The sequence below is a fragment of the Calonectris borealis genome, chromosome 2, assembly GCF_964195595.1.
Source record: "Calonectris borealis chromosome 2, bCalBor7.hap1.2, whole genome shotgun sequence".
Taxonomy (NCBI): Eukaryota; Metazoa; Chordata; class Aves; order Procellariiformes; family Procellariidae; genus Calonectris; species Calonectris borealis.
In genome coordinates this window covers 111,168,644-111,194,975 of record NC_134313.1, presented here as the reverse complement: position 1 = coordinate 111,194,975, position 26,332 = coordinate 111,168,644, and positions in this window count along the sequence as shown.

Here is a 26,332-nt window from a genome sequence, read left to right as displayed (position 1 = left end):
TGCATTCCGATTCTTACGGCTGCTGCCCCTGGCTGCGCAGGGGATGAGGACGGCGAGCTCTGCAGTGCTCTTCAGGAAGGCGTTCCCTTGGTCTTGCCGCGGCTATCCAGCTGAAAAGGCTATCCGAACCGGAGATGAGCTTTGAAGGTGGCGCTGCCGGGAGCTGGCCTGGCAGCAGAGAATCTCCAGCAGCCTCGCCCAGCCTTCGGTCTTCTTCCCTCAGACCCTCCAAGTAATTCCACCGGCTCCTCAAGGATTTCCTCTGGGATGTCTTCGGGCTGCCCGCAGGCCATCTCTGGCAGCAGGACACGGGAGGATGCTCCCTTTTATCCTGGCCCGGGGCACTGTGACTGCTGCGTTGCCGGGCGGTGGCACTGTGACACGGGGGTGACGGGGCCCCCCATGCGCAGCCCCGCCCGCCGCAGCCCCCCCGCCGCCCCTCCGCCCGGCATCCTTCGGAGGAAGGCCTTTGGGGTGCTGGCCCCGAGGCAGTCCCTGTGCCCAGGAGGCCGAGGGGGCTGTCCCTGCCCTTGGTGGCCGTGCACTGAGCACAGCTGCTGGGCGTCCCTCATGTGTCCTCTGCCCCTCAGCTCCCAAGGACAAACCCAGTGCTGTTCCTCTTCCTTCAGGCCATGGCAGAAACCAAGCCTGCAGCCCAGAGACCACCCCTATTAGCCGTCCCCTCTCTGCACCAGAGCTAACGACCACGAGGCCGCGCGGCGAGGAGGGCCAGGGACTTGATGTGGCTGGACACAAAGCCGGGGAGTGTGAGGGGGAATGGTTTCAGTAGTTGCAGCCTGGAGGAAAGGCAAAGCGTAACCAGAGCCATAGCTTGGGATGGAAAGAAGACAGGCTTTGACAAACAAGGGAGCGGAGGTTACACTGGTGGGGTGGAAAGGCGGGTCATTTTCAGGCCTAGAACATTTGGAGCCGTGCCCAAAGCACAGGCAGGCAAACGACGAGTCCTCCAAACGGGGAAAATTGCTCATTGCTGCTATCGCCGTCACATCCCCTTGTGCCACTGAAACCAAGCTGCGCAGCTCCTCTGTTAAAGACACCCATTGCCCGAGTTTATAGGGGATAGCAAACGCGCTTCAGCCCTGGGGTAAAACTTTCGCAGCTCTTTTGGGACTTCAAAGTTTCTGAGAGTTACTTGCCTCCCTCACTTGGCGGGAGGATGTTCAGCTCTTCTCTAAAGCCTGGAAAGTCTCTTTTTCCTTTAGGATTTAGTCTTTTGAGTCCTGAAAGAGGAAGGAAGGTGATATTCTTGTCATTTTGGTCGTTGGTGCCAAAATTCATCTGTCCGTTCAGACTCTGTAAAGAAGGGCATTTATACCGTATACATTCCTTTGGATGTGGGGATGCCAGAGGTGAAAGAAAGGCTTGTGGTTCCCTCTGCGTGAACTTTGCAGAGACGTAGAGAGCATGCAGGATTGCCTCACCATTCCTCACCAATGCACCAGGGAGGGACATTTGCTACTCCCCTGCTTATGGGGAGGTCGTCTTCTTGGCAAGAAGTCCTGAATGGTTTTGTGTTCTTGACCATCTTTCTCCTGGCACTTGACTAGCTCTTCTGCTCCTTTGGCCTCCATCCTTGATATCTTTCTTGAAAGTGATGGCAGCCCTGTCAGCCTTTGTCTTGCTCCTGCTGGGCATCTTCTTCTGTAGGCCCTGCATGCCCCTCGTCGGCTGCTTAGTCTTTGTTTGCCTTGATCCCAGATGGAATTTGTCTTTCTTGAACGCGAGGAATGAGAAATGTCCCTAGTGGTGCCGCTGAGTTCTCACCAGGGCTTTGCACAATGCTTGCCTTTCCGATGGAAATAGCTTGCCTGACACACAAGAATGCATTTGCCTCTATGCCATTCATGGCTCCTAGTCACCCTGTCATCTACTCATGCCTCCAGGAACGTTGGCCTACTCCGATGTTCCCAAACTGGAGCAGAAACTCATGGTGCTCCAGCTGCCGTTATGTTACCTGCAGTTCTTCACACGCGTGGTTTACTGAGGGAGGGGGCTCTCTCTTCTGGCAGAGCTTCAGCTGGTGTGGAGCATGGGGGCCATAGAAACGTACCCTGAGATAGAGCTTTTTCTGGTTCATGGGTGCCATGAAATCCAGAAGACGATGTGGACAATGAATGTATCTCCTGGAGGAGGCAGGAAGCCTATATATCTTGAACGGTAGTTTTCTGCAATCTCATTTCAAAAGACCTGACCGTGAACTTCACCGTTTCATACATTTGATGGCACGAAAGCGTGAAGGGTGGAGCCTGAGAGACGTGTTAATGAGGCTTTCACCCGTCGGTAGCCTGCTGGAGTGCAGCTCCACGCAGTCTCGACCAGCAGATCCAGCCCTCCGCCGGCCGGGTGAGCTAGGGACGGACTGTGTGGGTGGGCTCTGAGCACGAAGCTGGTGGTGTGCGTCTAGTCACTTTCAAAATGGGTGTCTGCCTCCTAGGAAAGAAAAGAAGCACAGCTGGCGTTACGTGAGCTTCCATTTTGGAGGTTTCATTGGAGAAAGTGCCAAATCAGCCCCGATGCTGAAAAAGCTGCAGGAGATGAAACACGGGTGGGCCAGTGCGATGCGGTTCGTGGCACTGCTGTCTGTGGGGATATGCTTCACTGTGCAGGAGTGTGAATAAAGGTGGCTGATCTTTTAAATGACCTCTGCAGGCATTTAGTGAAAAGGAAGGTTGTTGCTGGTAGTGCCGATGTGGGTGAGGAGTTGGCTGGCCGGGTGGCCGTCCGACACTAAAAGGCAACTGCCTCTCTCGAAGAGTCCCTGCGTGCCTGGAAGGTAGCTGCGAAGGAGGACTGAAGATTTTGCTTTTTATACACCCGCCTGAGATTACCTGAGAATGTCGGTGCGATGAAATTACTGGTGGCGGCATTCAGATACAAAGGAACTTCATTGATTGTTTTTTTTAATTAATAGATGAAACTATGAGAAACCATCTTCTAGCACACACGTGGTAATCCGTTTGCAAAACTGGTGCAATGAGTGCAGAAAGCTGCCAGGCTATGTCTGTTCGGTTAAAGAATCTCAACCTTTTGATGCAAGCTCGGTGGGACGAGCCAGGCCCTTGCATGTGTCCAAACATGGATTTGATGGATGAGCGGGCAGAGGGAGGCTAGAGACGGATTCGCTTGCCAGGAGGGCCCCCCGTCCAGGGGGCTTTTAGGAAAAAGAGAGTCTTTAAGTAGCAAGGGTTTCAAACAACGTGGAGTTTAGAAGCTAAAACCTATGTTTTGAGTTCCCCTTGAAAACGAACTGGTAGCCAGTGCATTTTAAGACCATGCTTTCTTCTTTGCAAAGGGCCCTAGAAGGCAAATGCACGTGGCAATAGCACGTCCCGCACTAATTCCCTCTAGCTGTACTGATTGCATTCCCATAGTGGCGGGGATCACAGTTCGGGAATGCAATCCCGTAAGTTGGGCCCCACCATTTAAGAAGGATGTTACGGGACTTGCATGCGTGCAGAGGAGTGCCACAAAGGCGGGGAAGGGGCTGGAAGGCGTGTCCTCTGAGGCGCGGCTGAGGACGCTGGGTTTGACTAGTTTGGGGAGCAGGAGGCTGCGGGGCGACCTCACTGCTCTCCGCAGCTTCCTGAGGAGGGCAAGTGGAGAGGGAGGTGCTGATCTCTTCTCCCTGGTACCCAGTGCCAGGACGCGTGGGAATGGCTCAAAGCTGCGTCCGTCAGGGGGGGTTCGGACTTGACGTGAGGAAACCTTTCTTTACCGAGAAGGGGGTCAAACCCTGGAACAGGGGGTGGTTGATGCCCCATGCCTGTCAGTGTTTAAGAGGCATTTGGGCAACGCCCTTAATGCCGTGCTTTAACTTTTGGTCAGCCTTGCAGTGGTCAGGCAGTTGGATTAGATGGTCATTGTAGGTCCCTTCCAACTCAACTTTTCCATTCCATTCCATTCCACTCCATTCCATTCCGTTCCGTTCTGTTCTATTCTGTTCTGTTCTTTTCTGTTCCCTGTGCTCCCCGTGAGTCAAAACCCTGAGACAGTTATTTACCTGAAGAGCCAGGGTTTTTTCAGATCCAAAAACACTTTCAAGGACACAAATCACAAAGATTACAAGTAGAAACAGGATTTTATTTTATTTTATTTTATTTTATTTTATTTTATTTTACTTTATGTTATTTTATGTTATTTTATGTTATGTTATGTTATTTTATGTTACTTTATGTTATTTTATATTATTTGATTTGGTTTGATTTTTCTGAATCCATTTCAGAGCCGATGCTCACAAGCATGAACACAATGCACGTGTGTAGCCAGGAGCAGGCTGATGCATTCTTGAGTTTAGCTTGAAGAAACATCCCTTGCAGTCTGGCAAAGGAAAGCCATAGAGCCGCAGAAAGTAGCAGCAGGGATGCAGGCCAAGCAGTCCCTGCTTCCTGAAGAGTGAGAACTTGAAGAATGAGGATCAGGAGCGACCACACACAAAAGAAGAAGAAGAAGAGGTGTGTGGTACCGTGGGGTATTTTCCAAAGTAGGACACATAATAGCAATGACAAGCACACTTCTTGCCTTCCAAAACTTGCTGCGCCGCTGTGCTGCTTGGCCGGTGATGCATGAAAAGCGCTCTGGTGCCGGCCCTGCGCTTGTGCTGCATGCAGGGAGAGCTGCAAAGCGGCAGCTCCGGACGGTGCAGCAAGCCTGCAGCCCTTCCAAGTGCAGGCTGTTTTGCAGAAGCGAGAATCCGTGGGGAAACGGAGCCAAGGGAAGAGCAGAGCTCGCTCCCGCTCCAAACTTGCAACGGGCAAGAGAGCCCGAGAGAGCCAGGGCACGAGCGGTGCCTTGGAGGTGCAAGAGCAGCGGGCAAGAAGGGAGCCGAAAGGGCCCAGAGGAGCCCTGGCAAGGGGCTGTGCTCAATGCTACGGAGGACAAGAAGCAACCCGCGGGGGCCACCGTGGGGGCCCGCCCTGGGAGTCTAGAAAGCTTCCTCCCCCCGGATGCGGGGCACGAGGGCCATCTTCGTGGAGCACGAGCAGCAGGCACCTAGCCCAAATGGCCCAAAGGAGCCCTGGCAAGGGGCCGTGCTCAGTGCTGCAGAGGCAGGCAAAAACCCCCCAGGGACACTTGCTAGCCCACCGTGGGGGAAAAAAAGCCTTGCTCCCCCCAGCTGCAGGGCACGAGAGGCCATCTTCGTGGTGCATGAGCAGCAGGCAGTAACCTAGCCAAAAGGGAGCAGAGGAGCCCTGACAAGTGGTCATGCTCAATGCTGCAGAGGAAGGCAAAAAACCCCCGGGGACCAGTGCCAATCTGCCCCGGGGGAAAATTCCTTCCTGACCCCAGCGCTGGCGATCGGCTACTCCCTGAGCATGTGAGCAAGACCCGCCTCCTCGTCCCACAGGCTGGTCACGCCTCCCTCCCAGGAGATGCCCAAGCCCTATTCTCCCTCAAGCTGGAGCCACCTCAGGGGCTTGCGAGAGAGGCGATATGCCCCGGGCCTGATGGACCTTGGGGGCAAGAATCCTTCCCATGCCTGGTAGGACACCAGTGGCTGCTCCGAAGCACTGGGAGGCCTTGCAACATCTCTGCATTCCGATTCTTACGGCTGCTGCCCCTGGCTGCGCAGGGGATGAGGACGGCGAGCTCTGCAGTGCTCTTCAGGAAGGCGTTCCCTTGGTCTTGCCGCGGCTATCCAGCTGAAAAGGCTATCCGAACCGGAGATGAGCTTTGAAGGTGGCGCTGCCGGGAGCTGGCCTGGCAGCAGAGAATCTCCAGCAGCCTCGCCCAGCCTTCGGTCTTCTTCCCTCAGACCCTCCAAGTAATTCCACCGGCTCCTCAAGGATTTCCTCTGGGATGTCTTCGGGCTGCCCGCAGGCCATCTCTGGCAGCAGGACACGGGAGGATGCTCCCTTTTATCCTGGCCCGGGGCACTGTGACTGCTGCGTTGCCGGGCGGTGGCACTGTGACACGGGGGTGACGGGGCCCCCCATGCGCAGCCCCGCCCGCCGCAGCCCCCCCGCCGCCCCTCCGCCCGGCATCCTTCGGAGGAAGGCCTTTGGGGTGCTGGCCCCGAGGCAGTCCCTGTGCCCAGGAGGCCGAGGGGGCTGTCCCTGCCCTTGGTGGCCGTGCACTGAGCACAGCTGCTGGGCGTCCCTCATGTGTCCTCTGCCCCTCAGCTCCCAAGGACAAACCCAGTGCTGTTCCTCTTCCTTCAGGCCATGGCAGAAACCAAGCCTGCAGCCCAGAGACCACCCCTATTAGCCGTCCCCTCTCTGCACCAGAGCTAACGACCACGAGGCCGCGCGGCGAGGAGGGCCAGGGACTTGATGTGGCTGGACACAAAGCCGGGGAGTGTGAGGGGGAATGGTTTCAGTAGTTGCAGCCTGGAGGAAAGGCAAAGCGTAACCAGAGCCATAGCTTGGGATGGAAAGAAGACAGGCTTTGACAAACAAGGGAGCGGAGGTTACACTGGTGGGGTGGAAAGGCGGGTCATTTTCAGGCCTAGAACATTTGGAGCCGTGCCCAAAGCACAGGCAGGCAAACGACGAGTCCTCCAAACGGGGAAAATTGCTCATTGCTGCTATCGCCGTCACATCCCCTTGTGCCACTGAAACCAAGCTGCGCAGCTCCTCTGTTAAAGACACCCATTGCCCGAGTTTATAGGGGATAGCAAACGCGCTTCAGCCCTGGGGTAAAACTTTCGCAGCTCTTTTGGGACTTCAAAGTTTCTGAGAGTTACTTGCCTCCCTCACTTGGCGGGAGGATGTTCAGCTCTTCTCTAAAGCCTGGAAAGTCTCTTTTTCCTTTAGGATTTAGTCTTTTGAGTCCTGAAAGAGGAAGGAAGGTGATATTCTTGTCATTTTGGTCGTTGGTGCCAAAATTCATCTGTCCGTTCAGACTCTGTAAAGAAGGGCATTTATACCGTATACATTCCTTTGGATGTGGGGATGCCAGAGGTGAAAGAAAGGCTTGTGGTTCCCTCTGCGTGAACTTTGCAGAGACGTAGAGAGCATGCAGGATTGCCTCACCATTCCTCACCAATGCACCAGGGAGGGACATTTGCTACTCCCCTGCTTATGGGGAGGTCGTCTTCTTGGCAAGAAGTCCTGAATGGTTTTGTGTTCTTGACCATCTTTCTCCTGGCACTTGAGTAGCTCTTCTGCTCCTTTGGCCTCCATCCTTGATATCTTTCTTGAAAGTGATGGCAGCCCTGTCAGCCTTTGTCTTGCTCCTGCTGGGCATCTTCTTCTGTAGGCCCTGCATGCCCCTCGTCGGCTGCTTAGTCTTTGTTTGCCTTGATCCCAGATGGAATTTGTCTTTCTTGAACGCGAGGAATGAGAAATGTCCCTAGTGGTGCCGCTGAGTTCTCACCAGGGCTTTGCACAATGCTTGCCTTTCCGATGGAAATAGCTTGCCTGACACACAAGAATGCATTTGCCTCTATGCCATTCGTGGCTCCTAGTCACCCTGTCATCTACTCATGCCTCCAGGAACGTTGGCCTACTCCGATGTTCCCAAACTGGAGCAGAAACTCATGGTGCTCCAGCTGCCGTTATGTTACCTGCAGTTCTTCACACGCGTGGTTTACTGAGGGAGGGGGCTCTCTCTTCTGGCAGAGCTTCAGCTGGTGTGGAGCATGGGGGCCATAGAAACGTACCCTGAGATAGAGCTTTTTCTGGTTCATGGGTGCCATGAAATCCAGAAGACGATGTGGACAATGAATGTATCTCCTGGAGGAGGCAGGAAGCCTATATATCTTGAACGGTAGTTTTCTGCAATCTCATTTCAAAAGACCTGACCGTGAACTTCACCGTTTCATACATTTGATGGCACGAAAGCGTGAAGGGTGGAGCCTGAGAGACGTGTTAATGAGGCTTTCACCCGTCGGTAGCCTGCTGGAGTGCAGCTCCACGCAGTCTCGACCAGCAGATCCAGCCCTCCGCCGGCCGGGTGAGCTAGGGACGGACTGTGTGGGTGGGCTCTGAGCACGAAGCTGGTGGTGTGCGTCTAGTCGCTTTCAAAATGGGTGTCTGCCTCCTAGGAAAGAAAAGAAGCACAGCTGGCGTTACGTGAGCTTCCATTTTGGAGGTTTCATTGGAGAAAGTGCCAAATCAGCCCCGATGCTGAAAAAGCTGCAGGAGATGAAACACGGGTGGGCCAGTGCGATGCGGTTCGTGGCACTGCTGTCTGTGGGGATATGCTTCACTGTGCAGGAGTGTGAATAAAGGTGGCTGATCTTTTAAATGACCTCTGCAGGCATTTAGTGAAAAGGAAGGTTGTTGCTGGTAGTGCCGATGTGGGTGAGGAGTTGGCTGGCCGGGTGGCCGTCCGACACTAAAAGGCAACTGCCTCTCTCGAAGAGTCCCTGCGTGCCTGGAAGGTAGCTGCGAAGGAGGACTGAAGATTTTGCTTTTTATACACCCGCCTGAGATTACCTGAGAATGTCGGTGCGATGAAATTACTGGTGGCGGCATTCAGATACAAAGGAACTTCATTGATTGTTTTTTTTAATTAATAGATGAAACTATGAGAAACCATCTTCTAGCACACACGTGGTAATCCGTTTGCAAAACTGGTGCAATGAGTGCAGAAAGCTGCCAGGCTATGTCTGTTCGGTTAAAGAATCTCAACCTTTTGATGCAAGCTCGGTGGGACGAGCCAGGCCCTTGCATGTGTCCAAACATGGATTTGATGGATGAGCGGGCAGAGGGAGGCTAGAGACGGATTCGCTTGCCAGGAGGGCCCCCCGTCCAGGGGGCTTTTAGGAAAAAGAGAGTCTTTAAGTAGCAAGGGTTTCAAACAACGTGGAGTTTAGAAGCTAAAACCTATGTTTTGAGTTCCCCTTGAAAACGAACTGGTAGCCAGTGCATTTTAAGACCATGCTTTCTTCTTTGCAAAGGGCCCTAGAAGGCAAATGCACGTGGCAATAGCACGTCCCGCACTAATTCCCTCTAGCTGTACTGATTGCATTCCCATAGTGGCGGGGATCACAGTTCGGGAATGCAATCCCGTAAGTTGGGCCCCACCATTTAAGAAGGATGTTAAGGGACTTGCATGCGTGCAGAGGAGTGCCACAAAGGCGGGGAAGGGGCTGGAAGGCACGTCCTCTGAGGCGCGGCTGAGGACGCTGGGTTTGACTAGTTTGGGGAGCAGGAGGCTGCGGGGCGACCTCACTGCTCTCCGCAGCTTCCTGAGGAGGGCAAGTGGAGAGGGAGGTGCTGATCTCTTCTCCCTGGTACCCAGTGCCAGGACGCATGGGAATGGCTCAAAGCTGCATCCGTCAGGGGGGGTTCGGACTTGACGTGAGGAAACCTTTCTTTACCGAGAAGGGGGTCAAACCCTGGAACAGGGGGTGGTTGATGCCCCATGCCTGTCAGTGTTTAAGAGGCATTTGGGCAACGCCCTTAATGCCGTGCTTTAACTTTTGGTCAGCCTTGCAGTGGTCAGGCAGTTGGATTAGATGGTCATTGTAGGTCCCTTCCAACTCAACTTTTCCATTCCATTCCATTCCACTCCATTCCATTCCGTTCCGTTCTGTTCTATTCTGTTCTGTTCTTTTCTGTTCCCTGTGCTCCCCGTGAGTCAAAACCCTGAGACAGTTATTTACCTGAAGAGCCAGGGTTTTTTCAGATCCAAAAACACTTTCAAGGACACAAATCACAAAGATTACAAGTGGAAACAGGATTTTATTTTATTTTATTTTATTTTATTTTATTTTATTTTATTTTATTTTATTTTATTTTATTTTACTTTATGTTATTTTATGTTATTTTATGTTATGTTATGTTATGTTATTTTATGTTACTTTATGTTATTTTATATTATTTGATTTGGTTTGATTTTTCTGAATCCATTTCAGAGCCGATGCTCACAAGCATGAACACAATGCACATGTGTAGCCAGGAGCAGGCTGATGCATTCTTGAGTTTAGCTTGAAGAAACATCCCTTGCAGTCTGGCAAAGGAAAGCCATAGAGCCGCAGAAAGTAGCAGCAGGGATGCAGGCCAAGCAGTCCCTGCTTCCTGAAGAGTGAGAACTTGAAGAATGAGGATCAGGAGCGACCACACACAAAAGAAGAAGAAGAAGAGGTGTGTGGTACCGTGGGGTATTTTCCAAAGTAGGACACATAATAGCGATGACAAGCACACTTCTTGCCTTCCAAAACTTGCTGCGCCGCTGTGCTGCTTGGCCGGTGATGCATGAAAAGCGCTCTGGTGCCGGCCCTGCGCTTGTGCTGCATGCAGGGAGAGCTGCAAAGCGGCAGCTCCGGACGGTGCAGCAAGCCTGCAGCCCTTCCAAGTGCAGGCTGTTTTGCAGAAGCGAGAATCCGTGGGGAAACGGAGCCAAGGGAAGAGCAGAGCTCGCTCCCGCTCCAAACTTGCAACGGGCAAGAGAGCCCGAGAGAGCCAGGGCACGAGCGGTGCCTTGGAGGTGCAAGAGCAGCGGGCAAGAAGGGAGCCGAAAGGGCCCAGAGGAGCCCTGGCAAGGGGCTGTGCTCAATGCTACGGAGGACAAGAAGCAACCCGCGGGGGCCACCGTGGGCGCCCGCCCTGGGAGTCTAGAAAGCTTCCTCCCCCCGGATGCGGGGCACGAGGGCCATCTTCGTGGAGCACGAGCAGCAGGCACCTAGCCCAAATGGCCCAAAGGAGCCCTGGCAAGGGGCCGTGCTCAGTGCTGCAGAGGCAGGCAAAAACCCCCCGGGGACACTTGCTAGCCCACCGTGGGGGAAAAAAAGCCTTGCTCCCCCCAGCTGCAGGGCACGAGAGGCCATCTTCGTGGTGCATGAGCAGCAGGCAGTAACCTAGCCAAAAGGGAGCAGAGGAGCCCTGACAAGTGGTCATGCTCAATGCTGCAGAGGAAGGCAAAAAACCCCCGGGGACCAGTGCCAATCTGCCCCGGGGGAAAATTCCTTCCTGACCCCAGCGCTGGCGATCGGCTACTCCCTGAGCATGTGAGCAAGACCCGCCTCCTCGTCCCACAGGCTGGTCACGCCTCCCTCCCAGGAGATGCCCAAGCCCTATTCTCCCTCAAGCTGGAGCCACCTCAGGGGCTTGCGAGAGAGGCGATATGCCCCGGGCCTGATGGACCTTGGGGGCAAGAATCCTTCCCATGCCTGGTAGGACACCAGTGGCTGCTCCGAAGCACTGGGAGGCCTTGCAACATCTCTGCATTCCGTTTCTTACGGCTGCTGCCCCTGGCTGCGCAGGGGATGAGGACGGCGAGCTCTGCAGTGCTCTTCAGGAAGGCGTTCCCTTGGTCTTGCCGCGGCTATCCAGCTGAAAAGGCTATCCGAACCGGAGATGAGCTTTGAAGGTGGCGCTGCCGGGAGCTGGCCTGGCAGCAGAGAATCTCCAGCAGCCTCGCCCAGCCTTCGGTCTTCTTCCCTCAGACCCTCCAAGTAATTCCACCGGCTCCTCAAGGATTTCCTCTGGGATGTCTTCGGGCTGCCCGCAGGCCATCTCTGGCAGCAGGACACGGGAGGATGCTCCCTTTTATCCTGGCCCGGGGCACTGTGACTGCTGCGTTGCCGGGCGGTGGCACTGTGACACGGGGGTGACGGGGCCCCCCATGCGCAGCCCCGCCCGCCGCAGCCCCCCCGCCGCCCCTCCGCCCGGCATCCTTCGGAGGAAGGCCTTTGGGGTGCTGGCCCCGAGGCAGTCCCTGTGCCCAGGAGGCCGAGGGGGCTGTCCCTGCCCTTGGTGGCCGTGCACTGAGCACAGCTGCTGGGCGTCCCTCCTGTGTCCTCTGCCCCTCAGCTCCCAAGGACAAACCCAGTGCTGTTCCTCTTCCTTCAGGCCATGGCAGAAACCAAGCCTGCAGCCCAGAGACCACCCCTATTAGCCGTCCCCTCTCTGCACCAGAGCTAACGACCACGAGGCCGCGCGGCGAGGAGGGCCAGGGACTTGATGTGGCTGGACACAAAGCCGGGGAGTGTGAGGGGGAATGGTTTCAGTAGTTGCAGCCTGGAGGAAAGGCAAAGCGTAACCAGAGCCATAGCTTGGGATGGAAAGAAGACAGGCTTTGACAAACAAGGGAGCGGAGGTTACACTGGTGGGGTGGAAAGGCTGGTCATTTTCAGGCCTAGAACATTTGGAGCCGTGCCCAAAGCACAGGCAGGCAAACGACGAGTCCTCCAAACGGGGAAAATTGCTCATTGCTGCTATCGCCGTCACATCCCCTTGTGCCACTGAAACCAAGCTGCGCAGCTCCTCTGTTAAAGACACCCATTGCCCGAGTTTATGGGGGATAGCAAACGCGCTTCAGCCCTGGGGTAAAACTTTCGCAGCTCTTTTGGGACTTCAAAGTTTCTGAGAGTTACTTGCCTCCCTCACTTGGCGGGAGGATGTTCAGCTCTTCTCTAAAGCCTGGAAAGTCTCTTTTTCCTTTAGGACTTAGTCTTTTGAGTCCTGAAAGAGGAAGGAAGGTGATATTCTTGTCATTTTGGTCGTTGGTGCCAAAATTCATCTGTCCGTTCAGACTCTGTAAAGAAGGGCATTTATACCGTATACATTCCTTTGGATGTGGGGATGCCAGAGGTGAAAGAAAGGCTTGTGGTTCCCTCTGCGTGAACTTTGCAGAGACGTAGAGAGCATGCAGGATTGCCTCACCATTCCTCACCAATGCACCAGGGAGGGACATTTGCTACTCCCCTGCTTATGGGGAGGTCGTCTTCTTGGCAAGAAGTCCTGAATGGTTTTGTGTTCTTGACCATCTTTCTCCTGGCACTTGAGTAGCTCTTCTGCTCCTTTGGCCTCCATCCTTGATATCTTTCTTGAAAGTGATGGCAGCCCTGTCAGCCTTTGTCTTGCTCCTGCTGGGCATCTTCTTCTGTAGGCCCTGCATGCCCCTCGTCGGCTGCTTAGTCTTTGTTTGCCTTGATCCCAGATGGAATTTGTCTTTCTTGAACGCGAGGAATGAGAAATGTCCCTAGTGGTGCCGCTGAGTTCTCACCAGGGCTTTGCACAATGCTTGCCTTTCCGATGGAAATAGCTTGCCTGACACACAAGAATGCATTTGCCTCTATGCCATTCGTGGCTCCTAGTCACCCTGTCATCTACTCATGCCTCCAGGAACGTTGGCCTACTCCGATGTTCCCAAACTGGAGCAGAAACTCATGGTGCTCCAGCTGCCGTTATGTTACCTGCAGTTCTTCACACGCGTGGTTTACTGAGGGAGGGGGCTCTCTCTTCTGGCAGAGCTTCAGCTGGTGTGGAGCATGGGGGCCATAGAAACGTACCCTGAGATAGAGCTTTTTCTGGTTCATGGGTGCCATGAAATCCAGAAGACGATGTGGACAATGAATGTATCTCCTGGAGGAGGCAGGAAGCCTATATATCTTGAACGGTAGTTTTCTGCAATCTCATTTCAAAAGACCTGACCGTGAACTTCACCGTTTCATACATTTGATGGCACGAAAGCGTGAAGGGTGGAGCCTGAGAGACGTGTTAATGAGGCTTTCACCCGTCGGTAGCCTGCTGGAGTGCAGCTCCACGCAGTCTCGACCAGCAGATCCAGCCCTCCGCCGGCCGGGTGAGCTAGGGACGGACTGTGTGGGTGGGCTCTGAGCACGAAGCTGGTGGTGTGCGTCTAGTCGCTTTCAAAATGGGTGTCTGCCTCCTAGGAAAGAAAAGAAGCACAGCTGGCGTTACGTGAGCTTCCATTTTGGAGGTTTCATTGGAGAAAGTGCCAAATCAGCCCCGATGCTGAAAAAGCTGCAGGAGATGAAACACGGGTGGGCCAGTGCGATGCGGTTCGTGGCACTGCTGTCTGTGGGGATATGCTTCACTGTGCAGGAGTGTGAATAAAGGTGGCTGATCTTTTAAATGACCTCTGCAGGCATTTAGTGAAAAGGAAGGTTGTTGCTGGTAGTGCCGATGTGGGTGAGGAGTTGGCTGGCCGGGTGGCCGTCCGACACTAAAAGGCAACTGCCTCTCTCGAAGAGTCCCTGCGTGCCTGGAAGGTAGCTGCGAAGGAGGACTGAAGATTTTGCTTTTTATACACCCGCCTGAGATTACCTGAGAATGTCGGTGCGATGAAATTACTGGTGGCGGCATTCAGATACAAAGGAACTTCATTGATTGTTTTTTTTAATTAATAGATGAAACTATGAGAAACCATCTTCTAGCACACACGTGGTAATCCGTTTGCAAAACTGGTGCAATGAGTGCAGAAAGCTGCCAGGCTATGTCTGTTCGGTTAAAGAATCTCAACCTTTTGATGCAAGCTCGGTGGGACGAGCCAGGCCCTTGCATGTGTCCAAACATGGATTTGATGGATGAGCGGGCAGAGGGAGGCTAGAGACGGATTCGCTTGCCAGGAGGGCCCCCCGTCCAGGGGGCTTTTAGGAAAAAGAGAGTCTTTAAGTAGCAAGGGTTTCAAACAACGTGGAGTTTAGAAGCTAAAACCTATGTTTTGAGTTCCCCTTGAAAACGAACTGGTAGCCAGTGCATTTTAAGACCATGCTTTCTTCTTTGCAAAGGGCCCTAGAAGGCAAATGCACGTGGCAATAGCACGTCCCGCACTAATTCCCTCTAGCTGTACTGATTGCATTCCCATAGTGGCGGGGATCACAGTTCGGGAATGCAATCCCGTAAGTTGGGCCCCACCATTTAAGAAGGATGTTAAGGGACTTGCATGCGTGCAGAGGAGTGCCACAAAGGCGGGGAAGGGGCTGGAAGGCGTGTCCTCTGAGGCGCGGCTGAGGACGCTGGGTTTGACTAGTTTGGAGAGCAGGAGGCTGCGGGGCGACCTCACTGCTCTCCGCAGCTTCCTGAGGAGGGCAAGTGGAGAGGGAGGTGCTGATCTCTTCTCCCTGGTACCCAGTGCCAGGACGCGTGGGAATGGCTCAAAGCTGCGTCCGTCAGGGGGGGTTCGGACTTGACGTGAGGAAACCTTTCTTTACCGAGAAGGGGGTCAAACCCTGGAACAGGGGGTGGTTGATGCCCCATGCCTGTCAGTGTTTAAGAGGCATTTGGGCAACGCCCTTAATGCCGTGCTTTAACTTTTGGTCAGCCTTGCAGTGGTCAGGCAGTTGGATTAGATGGTCATTGTAGGTCCCTTCCAACTCAACTTTTCCATTCCATTCCATTCCACTCCATTCCATTCCGTTCCGTTCTGTTCTATTCTGTTCTGTTCTTTTCTGTTCCCTGTGCTCCCCGTGAGTCAAAACCCTGAGACAGTTATTTACCTGAAGAGCCAGGGTTTTTTCAGATCCAAAAACACTTTCAAGGACACAAATCACAAAGATTACAAGTAGAAACAGGATTTTATTTTATTTTATTTTATTTTATTTTATTTTATTTTACTTTATGTTATTTTATGTTATTTTATGTTATGTTATGTTATTTTATGTTACTTTATGTTATTTTATATTATTTGATTTGGTTTGATTTTTCTGAATCCATTTCAGAGCCGATGCTCACAAGCATGAACACAATGCACGTGTGTAGCCAGGAGCAGGCTGATGCATTCTTGAGTTTAGCTTGAAGAAACATCCCTTGCAGTCTGGCAAAGGAAAGCCATAGAGCCGCAGAAAGTAGCAGCAGGGATGCAGGCCAAGCAGTCCCTGCTTCCTGAAGAGTGAGAACTTGAAGAATGAGGATCAGGAGCGACCACACACAAAAGAAGAAGAAGAAGAGGTGTGTGGTACCGTGGGGTATTTTCCAAAGTAGGACACATAATAGCGATGACAAGCACACTTCTTGCCTTCCAAAACTTGCTGCGCCGCTGTGCTGCTTGGCCGGTGATGCATGAAAAGCGCTCTGGTGCCGGCCCTGCGCTTGTGCTGCATGCAGGGAGAGCTGCAAAGCGGCAGCTCCGGACGGTGCAGCAAGCCTGCAGCCCTTCCAAGTGCAGGCTGTTTTGCAGAAGCGAGAATCCGTGGGGAAACGGAGCCAAGGGAAGAGCAGAGCTCGCTCCCGCTCCAAACTTGCAACGGGCAAGAGAGCCCGAGAGAGCCAGGGCACGAGCGGTGCCTTGGAGGTGCAAGAGCAGCGGGCAAGAAGGGAGCCGAAAGGGCCCAGAGGAGCCCTGGCAAGGGGCTGTGCTCAATGCTACGGAGGACAAGAAGCAACCCGCGGGGGCCACCGTGGGGGCCCGCCCTGGGAGTCTAGAAAGCTTCCTCCCCCCGGATGCGGGGCACGAGGGCCATCTTCGTGGAGCACGAGCAGCAGGCACCTAGCCCAAATGGCCCAAAGGAGCCCTGGCAAGGGGCCGTGCTCAGTGCTGCAGAGGCAGGCAAAAACCCCCCGGGGACACTTGCTAGCCCACCGTGGGGGAAAAAAAGCCTTGCTCCCCCCAGCTGCAGGGCACGAGAGGCCATCTTCGTGGTGCATGAGCAGCAGGCAGTAACCTAGCCAAAAGGGAGCAGAGGAGCCCTGACAAGTGGTCATGCTCAATGCTGCAGAGGAAGGCAAAAAACCCCCGGGGACCAGTGCCAATCTGCCCCGGGGGAAAATTCCTTCCTGACCCCAGCGCTGGCGATCGGCTACTCCCTGAGCATGTGAGCAAGACCCGCCTCCTCGTCCCACAGGCTGGTCACGCCTCCCTCCCAGGAGATGCCCAAGCCCTATTCTCCCTCAAGCTGGAGCCACCTCAGGGGCTTGCGAGAGAGGCGATATGCCCCGGGCCTGATGGACCTTGGGGGCAAGAATCCTTCCCATGCCTGGTAGGACACCAGTGGCTGCTCCGAAGCACTGGGAGGCCTTGCAACATCTCTGCATTCCGATTCTTACGGCTGCTGCCCCTGGCTGCGCAGGGGATGAGGACGGCGAGCTCTGCAGTGCTCTTCAGGAAGGCGTTCCCTTGGTCTTGCCGCGGCTATCCAGCTGAAAAGGCTATCCGAACCGGAGATGAGCTTTGAAGGTGGCGCTGCCGGGAGCTGGCCTGGCAGCAGAGAATCTCCAGCAGCCTCGCCCAGCCTTCGGTCTTCTTCCCTCAGACCCTCCAAGTAATTCCACCGGCTCCTCAAGGATTTCCTCTGGGATGTCTTCGGGCTGCCCGCAGGCCATCTCTGGCAGCAGGACACGGGAGGATGCTCCCTTTTATCCTGGCCCGGGGCACTGTGACTGCTGCGTTGCCGGGCGGTGGCACTGTGACACGGGGGTGACGGGGCCCCCCATGCGCAGCCCCGCCCGCCGCAGCCCCCCCGCCGCCCCTCCGCCCGGCATCCTTCGGAGGAAGGCCTTTGGGGTGCTGGCCCCGAGGCAGTCCCTGTGCCCAGGAGGCCGAGGGGGCTGTCCCTGCCCTTGGTGGCCGTGCACTGAGCACAGCTGCTGGGCGTCCCTCATGTGTCCTCTGCCCCTCAGCTCCCAAGGACAAACCCAGTGCTGTTCCTCTTCCTTCAGGCCATGGCAGAAACCAAGCCTGCAGCCCAGAGACCACCCCTATTAGCCGTCCCCTCTCTGCACCAGAGCTAACGACCACGAGGCCGCGCGGCGAGGAGGGCCAGGGACTTGATGTGGCTGGACACAAAGCCGGGGAGTGTGAGGGGGAATGGTTTCAGTAGTTGCAGCCTGGAGGAAAGGCAAAGCGTAACCAGAGCCATAGCTTGGGATGGAAAGAAGACAGGCTTTGACAAACAAGGGAGCGGAGGTTACACTGGTGGGGTGGAAAGGCGGGTCATTTTCAGGCCTAGAACATTTGGAGCCGTGCCCAAAGCACAGGCAGGCAAACGACGAGTCCTCCAAACGGGGAAAATTGCTCATTGCTGCTATCGCCGTCACATCCCCTTGTGCCACTGAAACCAAGCTGCGCAGCTCCTCTGTTAAAGACACCCATTGCCCGAGTTTATAGGGGATAGCAAACGCGCTTCAGCCCTGGGGTAAAACTTTCGCAGCTCTTTTGGGACTTCAAAGTTTCTGAGAGTTACTTGCCTCCCTCACTTGGCGGGAGGATGTTCAGCTCTTCTCTAAAGCCTGGAAAGTCTCTTTTTCCTTTAGGATTTAGTCTTTTGAGTCCTGAAAGAGGAAGGAAGGTGATATTCTTGTCATTTTGGTCGTTGGTGCCAAAATTCATCTGTCCGTTCAGACTCTGTAAAGAAGGGCATTTATACCGTATACATTCCTTTGGATGTGGGGATGCCAGAGGTGAAAGAAAGGCTTGTGGTTCCCTCTGCGTGAACTTTGCAGGGACGTAGAGAGCATGCAGGATTGCCTCACCATTCCTCACCAATGCACCAGGGAGGGACATTTGCTACTCCCCTGCTTATGGGGAGGTCGTCTTCTTGGCAAGAAGTCCTGAATGGTTTTGTGTTCTTGACCATCTTTCTCCTGGCACTTGACTAGCTCTTCTGCTCCTTTGGCCTCCATCCTTGATATCTTTCTTGAAAGTGATGGCAGCCCTGTCAGCCTTTGTCTTGCTCCTGCTGGGCATCTTCTTCTGTAGGCCCTGCATGCCCCTCGTCGGCTGCTTAGTCTTTGTTTGCCTTGATCCCAGATGGAATTTGTCTTTCTTGAACGCGAGGAATGAGAAATGTCCCTAGTGGTGCCGCTGAGTTCTCACCAGGGCTTTGCACAATGCTTGCCTTTCCGATGGAAATAGCTTGCCTGACACACAAGAATGCATTTGCCTCTATGCCATTCGTGGCTCCTAGTCACCCTGTCATCTACTCATGCCTCCAGGAACGTTGGCCTACTCCGATGTTCCCAAACTGGAGCAGAAACTCATGGTGCTCCAGCTGCCGTTGTGTTACCTGCAGTTCTTCACACGCGTGGTTTACTGAGGGAGGGGGCTCTCTCTTCTGGCAGAGCTTCAGCTGGTGTGGAGCATGGGGGCCATAGAAACGTACCCTGAGATAGAGCTTTTTCTGGTTCATGGGTGCCATGAAATCCAGAAGACGATGTGGACAATGAATGTATCTCCTGGAGGAGGCAGGAAGCCTATATATCTTGAACGGTAGTTTTCTGCAATCTCATTTCAAAAGACCTGACCGTGAACTTCACCGTTTCATACATTTGATGGCACGAAAGCGTGAAGGGTGGAGCCTGAGAGACGTGTTAATGAGGCTTTCACCCGTCGGTAGCCTGCTGGAGTGCAGCTCCACGCAGTCTCGACCAGCAGATCCAGCCCTCCGCCGGCCGGGTGAGCTAGGGACGGACTGTGTGGGTGGGCTCTGAGCACGAAGCTGGTGGTGTGCGTCTAGTCGCTTTCAAAATGGGTGTCTGCCTCCTAGGAAAGAAAAGAAGCACAGCTGGCGTTACGTGAGCTTCCATTTTGGAGGTTTCATTGGAGAAAGTGCCAAATCAGCCCCGATGCTGAAAAAGCTGCAGGAGATGAAACACGGGTGGGCCAGTGCGATGCGGTTCGTGGCACTGCTGTCTGTGGGGATATGCTTCACTGTGCAGGAGTGTGAATAAAGGTGGCTGATCTTTTAAATGACCTCTGCAGGCATTTAGTGAAAAGGAAGGTTGTTGCTGGTAGTGCCGATGTGGGTGAGGAGTTGGCTGGCCGGGTGGCCGTCCGACACTAAAAGGCAACTGCCTCTCTCGAAGAGTCCCTGCGTGCCTGGAAGGTAGCTGCGAAGGAGGACTGAAGATTTTGCTTTTTATACACCCGCCTGAGATTACCTGAGAATGTCGGTGCGATGAAATTACTGGTGGCGGCATTCAGATACAAAGGAACTTCATTGATTGTTTTTTTTAATTAATAGATGAAACTATGAGAAACCATCTTCTAGCACACACGTGGTAATCCGTTTGCAAAACTGGTGCAATGAGTGCAGAAAGCTGCCAGGCTATGTCTGTTCGGTTAAAGAATCTCAACCTTTTGATGCAAGCTCGGTGGGACGAGCCAGGCCCTTGCATGTGTCCAAACGTGGATTTGATGGATGAGCGGGCAGAGGGAGGCTAGAGACGGATTCGCTTGCCAGGAGGGCCCCCCGTCCAGGGGGCTTTTAGGAAAAAGAGAGTCTTTAAGTAGCAAGGGTTTCAAACAACGTGGAGTTTAGAAGCTAAAACCTATGTTTTGAGTTCCCCTTGAAAACGAACTGGTAGCCAGTGCATTTTAAGACCATGCTTTCTTCTTTGCAAAGGGCCCTAGAAGGCAAATGCACGTGGCAATAGCACGTCCCGCACTAATTCCCTCTAGCTGTACTGATTGCATTCCCATAGTGGCGGGGATCACAGTTCGGGAATGCAATCCCGTAAGTTGGGCCCCACCATTTAAGAAGGATGTTAAGGGACTTGCATGCGTGCAGAGGAGTGCCACAAAGGCGGGGAAGGGGCTGGAAGGCACGTCCTCTGAGGCGCGGCTGAGGACGCTGGGTTTGACTAGTTTGGAGAGCAGGAGGCTGCGGGGCGACCTCACTGCTCTCCGCAGCTTCCTGAGGAGGGCAAGTGGAGAGGGAGGTGCTGATCTCTTCTCCCTGGTACCCAGTGCCAGGACGCGTGGGAATGGCTCAAAGCTGCGTCCGTCAGGGGGGGTTCGGACTTGACGTGAGGAAACCTTTCTTTACCGAGAAGGGGGTCAAACCCTGGAACAGGGGGTGGTTGATGCCCCATGCCTGTCAGTGTTTAAGAGGCATTTGGGCAACGCCCTTAATGCCGTGCTTTAACTTTTGGTCAGCCTTGCAGTGGTCAGGCAGTTGGATTAGATGGTCATTGTAGGTCCCTTCCAACTCAACTTTTCCATTCCATTCCATTCCACTCCATTCCATTCCGTTCCGTTCTGTTCTATTCTGTTCTGTTCTTTTCTGTTCCCTGTGCTCCCCGTGAGTCAAAACCCTGAGACAGTTATTTACCTGAAGAGCCAGGGTTTTTTCAGATCCAAAAACACTTTCAAGGACACAAATCACAAAGATTACAAGTGGAAACAGGATTTTATTTTATTTTATTTTATTTTATTTTATTTTATTTTATTTTACTTTATGTTATTTTATGTTATTTTATGTTATGTTATGTTATTTTATGTTACTTTATGTTATTTTATATTATTTGATTTGGTTTGATTTTTCTGAATCCATTTCAGAGCCGATGCTCACAAGCATGAACACAATGCACGTGTGTAGCCAGGAGCAGGCTGATGCATTCTTGAGTTTAGCTTGAAGAAACATCCCTTGCAGTCTGGCAAAGGAAAGCCATAGAGCCGCAGAAAGTAGCAGCAGGGATGCAGGCCAAGCAGTCCCTGCTTCCTGAAGAGTGAGAACTTGAAGAATGAGGATCAGGAGCGACCACACACAAAAGAAGAAGAAGAAGAGGTGTGTGGTACCGTGGGGTATTTTCCAAAGTAGGACACATAATAGCGATGACAAGCACACTTCTTGCCTTCCAAAACTTGCTGCGCCGCTGTGCTGCTTGGCCGGTGATGCATGAAAAGCGCTCTGGTGCCGGCCCTGCGCTTGTGCTGCATGCAGGGAGAGCTGCAAAGCGGCAGCTCCGGACGGTGCAGCAAGCCTGCAGCCCTTCCAAGTGCAGGCTGTTTTGCAGAAGCGAGAATCCGTGGGGAAACGGAGCCAAGGGAAGAGCAGAGCTCGCTCCCGCTCCAAACTTGCAACGGGCAAGAGAGCCCGAGAGAGCCAGGGCACGAGCGGTGCCTTGGAGGTGCAAGAGCAGCGGGCAAGAAGGGAGCCGAAAGGGCCCAGAGGAGCCCTGGCAAGGGGCTGTGCTCAATGCTACGGAGGACAAGAAGCAACCCGCGGGGGCCACCGTGGGGGCCCGCCCTGGGAGTCTAGAAAGCTTCCTCCCCCCGGATGCGGGGCACGAGGGCCATCTTCGTGGAGCACGAGCAGCAGGCACCTAGCCCAAATGGCCCAAAGGAGCCCTGGCAAGGGGCCGTGCTCAGTGCTGCAGAGGCAGGCAAAAACCCCCCGGGGACACTTGCTAGCCCACCGTGGGGGAAAAAAAGCCTTGCTCCCCCCAGCTGCAGGGCACGAGAGGCCATCTTCGTGGTGCATGAGCAGCAGGCAGTAACCTAGCCAAAAGGGAGCAGAGGAGCCCTGACAAGTGGTCATGCTCAATGCTGCAGAGGAAGGCAAAAAACCCCCGGGGACCAGTGCCAATCTGCCCCGGGGGAAAATTCCTTCCTGACCCCAGCGCTGGCGATCGGCTACTCCCTGAGCATGTGAGCAAGACCCGCCTCCTCGTCCCACAGGCTGGTCACGCCTCCCTCCCAGGAGATGCCCAAGCCCTATTCTCCCTCAAGCTGGAGCCACCTCAGGGGCTTGCGAGAGAGGCGATATGCCCCGGGCCTGATGGACCTTGGGGGCAAGAATCCTTCCCATGCCTGGTAGGACACCAGTGGCTGCTCCGAAGCACTGGGAGGCCTTGCAACATCTCTGCATTCCGTTTCTTACGGCTGCTGCCCCTGGCTGCGCAGGGGATGAGGACGGCGAGCTCTGCAGTGCTCTTCAGGAAGGCGTTCCCTTGGTCTTGCCGCGGCTATCCAGCTGAAAAGGCTATCCGAACCGGAGATGAGCTTTGAAGGTGGCGCTGCCGGGAGCTGGCCTGGCAGCAGAGAATCTCCAGCAGCCTCGCCCAGCCTTCGGTCTTCTTCCCTCAGACCCTCCAAGTAATTCCACCGGCTCCTCAAGGATTTCCTCTGGGATGTCTTCGGGCTGCCCGCAGGCCATCTCTGGCAGCAGGACACGGGAGGATGCTCCCTTTTATCCTGGCCCGGGGCACTGTGACTGCTGCGTTGCCGGGCGGTGGCACTGTGACACGGGGGTGACGGGGCCTCCCATGCGCAGCCCCGCCCGCCGCAGCCCCCCCGCCGCCCCTCCGCCCGGCATCCTTCGGAGGAAGGCCTTTGGGGTGCTGGCCCCGAGGCAGTCCCTGTGCCCAGGAGGCCGAGGGGGCTGTCCCTGCCCTTGGTGGCCGTGCACTGAGCACAGCTGCTGGGCGTCCCTCCTGTGTCCTCTGCCCCTCAGCTCCCAAGGACAAACCCAGTGCTGTTCCTCTTCCTTCAGGCCATGGCAGAAACCAAGCCTGCAGCCCAGAGACCACCCCTATTAGCCGTCCCCTCTCTGCACCAGAGCTAACGACCACGAGGCCGCGCGGCGAGGAGGGCCAGGGACTTGATGTGGCTGGACACAAAGCCGGGGAGTGTGAGGGGGAATGGTTTCAGTAGTTGCAGCCTGGAGGAAAGGCAAAGCGTAACCAGAGCCATAGCTTGGGATGGAAAGAAGACAGGCTTTGACAAACAAGGGAGCGGAGGTTACACTGGTGGGGTGGAAAGGCTGGTCATTTTCAGGCCTAGAACATTTGGAGCCGTGCCCAAAGCACAGGCAGGCAAACGACGAGTCCTCCAAACAGGGAAAATTGCTCATTGCTGCTATCGCCGTCACATCCCCTTGTGCCACTGCAACCAAGCTGCGCAGCTCCTCTGTTAAAGACACCCATTGCCCGAGTTTGTGGGGGATAGCAAACGCGCTTCAGCCCTGGGGTAAAACTTTCGCAGCTCTTTTGGGACTTCAAAGTTTCTGAGAGTTACTTGCCTCCCTCACTTGGCGGGAGGATGTTCAGCTCTTCTCTAAAGCCTGGAAAGTCTCTTTTTCCTTTAGGACTTAGTCTTTTGAGTCCTGAAAGAGGAAGGAAGGTGATATTCTTGTCATTTTGGTCGTTGGTGCCAAAATTCATCTGTCCGTTCAGACTCTGTAAAGAAGGGCATTTATACCGTATACATTCCTTTGGATGTGGGGATGCCAGAGGTGAAAGAAAGGCTTGTGGTTCCCTCTGCGTGAACTTTGCAGAGACGTAGAGAGCATGCAGGATTGCCTCACCATTCCTCACCAATGCACCAGGGAGGGACATTTGCTACTCCCCTGCTTATGGGGAGGTCGTCTTCTTGGCAAGAAGTCCTGAATGGTTTTGTGTTCTTGACCATCTTTCTCCTGGCACTTGAGTAGCTCTTCTGCTCCTTTGGCCTCCATCCTTGATATCTTTCTTGAAAGTGATGGCAGCCCTGTCAGCCTTTGTCTTGCTCCTGCTGGGCATCTTCTTCTGTAGGCCCTGCATGCCCCTCGTCGGCTGCTTAGTCTTTGTTTGCCTTGATCCCAGATGGAATTTGTCTTTCTTGAACGCGAGGAATGAGAAATGTCCCTAGTGGTGCCGCTGAGTTCTCACCAGGGCTTTGCACAATGCTTGCCTTTCCGATGGAAATAGCTTGCCTGACACACAAGAATGCATTTGCCTCTATGCCATTCGTGGCTCCTAGTCACCCTGTCATCTACTCATGCCTCCAGGAACGTTGGCCTACTCCGATGTTCCCAAACTGGAGCAGAAACTCATGGTGCTCCAGCTGCCGTTATGTTACCTGCAGTTCTTCACACGCGTGGTTTACTGAGGGAGGGGGCTCTCTCTTCTGGCAGAGCTTCAGCTGGTGTGGAGCATGGGGGCCATAGAAACGTACCCTGAGATAGAGCTTTTTCTGGTTCATGGGTGCCATGAAATCCAGAAGACGATGTGGACAATGAATGTATCTCCTGGAGGAGGCAGGGAGCCTATATATCTTGAACGGTAGTTTTCTGCAATCTCATTTCAAAAGACCTGACCGTGAACTTCACCGTTTCATACATTTGATAGCACGAAAGCGTGAAGGGTGGAGCCTGAGAGACGTGTTAATGAGGCTTTCACCCGTCGGTAGCCTGCTGGAGTGCAGCTCCACGCAGTCTCGACCAGCAGATCCAGCCCTCCGCCGGCCGGGTGAGCTAGGGACGGACTGTGTGGGTGGGCTCTGAGCACGAAGCTGGTGGTGTGCGTCTAGTCGCTTTCAAAATGGGTGTCTGCCTCCTAGGAAAGAAAAGAAGCACAGCTGGCGTTAACGTGAGCTTCCATTTTGGAGGTTTCATTGGAGAAAGTGCCAAATCAGCCCCGATGCTGAAAAAGCTGCAGGAGATGAAACACGGGTGGGCCAGTGCGATGCGGTTCGTGGCACTGCTGTCTGTGGGGATATGCTTCACTGTGCAGGAGTGTGAATAAAGGTGGCTGATCTTTTAAATGACCTCTGCAGGCATTTAGTGAAAAGGAAGGTTGTTGCTGGTAGTGCCGATGTGGGTGAGGAGTTGGCTGGCCGGGTGGCCGTCCGACACTAAAAGGCAACTGCCTCTCTCGAAGAGTCCCTGCGTGCCTGGAAGGTAGCTGCGAAGGAGGACTGAAGATTTTGCTTTTTATACACCCGCCTGAGATTACCTGAGAATGTCGGTGCGATGAAATTACTGGTGGCGGCATTCAGATACAAAGGAACTTCATTGATTGTTTTTTTTAATTAATAGATGAAACTATGAGAAACCATCTTCTAGCACACACGTGGTAATCCGTTTGCAAAACTGGTGCAATGAGTGCAGAAAGCTGCCAGGCTATGTCTGTTCGGTTAAAGAATCTCAACCTTTTGATGCAAGCTCGGTGGGACGAGCCAGGCCCTTGCATGTGTCCAAACGTGGATTTGATGGATGAGCGGGCAGAGGGAGGCTAGAGACGGATTCGCTTGCCAGGAGGGCCCCCCGTCCAGGGGGCTTTTAGGAAAAAGAGAGTCTTTAAGTAGCAAGGGTTTCAAACAACGTGGAGTTTAGAAGCTAAAACCTATGTTTTGAGTTCCCCTTGAAAACGAACTGGTAGCCAGTGCATTTTAAGACCATGCTTTCTTCTTTGCAAAGGGCCCTAGAAGGCAAATGCACGTGGCAATAGCACGTCCCGCACTAATTCCCTCTAGCTGTACTGATTGCATTCCCATAGTGGCGGGGATCACAGTTCGGGAATGCAATCCCGTAAGTTGGGCCCCACCATTTAAGAAGGATGTTAAGGGACTTGCATGCGTGCAGAGGAGTGCCACAAAGGCGGGGAAGGGGCTGGAAGGCACGTCCTCTGAGGCGCGGCTGAGGACGCTGGGTTTGACTAGTTTGGGGAGCAGGAGGCTGCGGGGCGACCTCACTGCTCTCCGCAGCTTCCTGAGGAGGGCAAGTGGAGAGGGAGGTGCTGATCTCTTCTCCCTGGTACCCAGTGCCAGGACGCGTGGGAATGGCTCAAAGCTGCGTCCGTCAGGGGGGGTTCGGACTTGACGTGAGGAAACCTTTCTTTACCGAGAAGGGGGTCAAACCCTGGAACAGGGGGTGGTTGATGCCCCATGCCTGTCAGTGTTTAAGAGGCATTTGGGCAACGCCCTTAATGCCGTGCTTTAACTTTTGGTCAGCCTTGCAGTGGTCAGGCAGTTGGATTAGATGGTCATTGTAGGTCCCTTCCAACTCAACTTTTCCATTCCATTCCATTCCACTCCATTCCATTCCGTTCCGTTCTGTTCTATTCTGTTCTGTTCTTTTCTGTTCCCTGTGCTCCCCGTGAGTCAAAACCCTGAGACAGTTATTTACCTGAAGAGCCAGGGTTTTTTCAGATCCAAAAACACTTTCAAGGACACAAATCACAAAGATTACAAGTGGAAACAG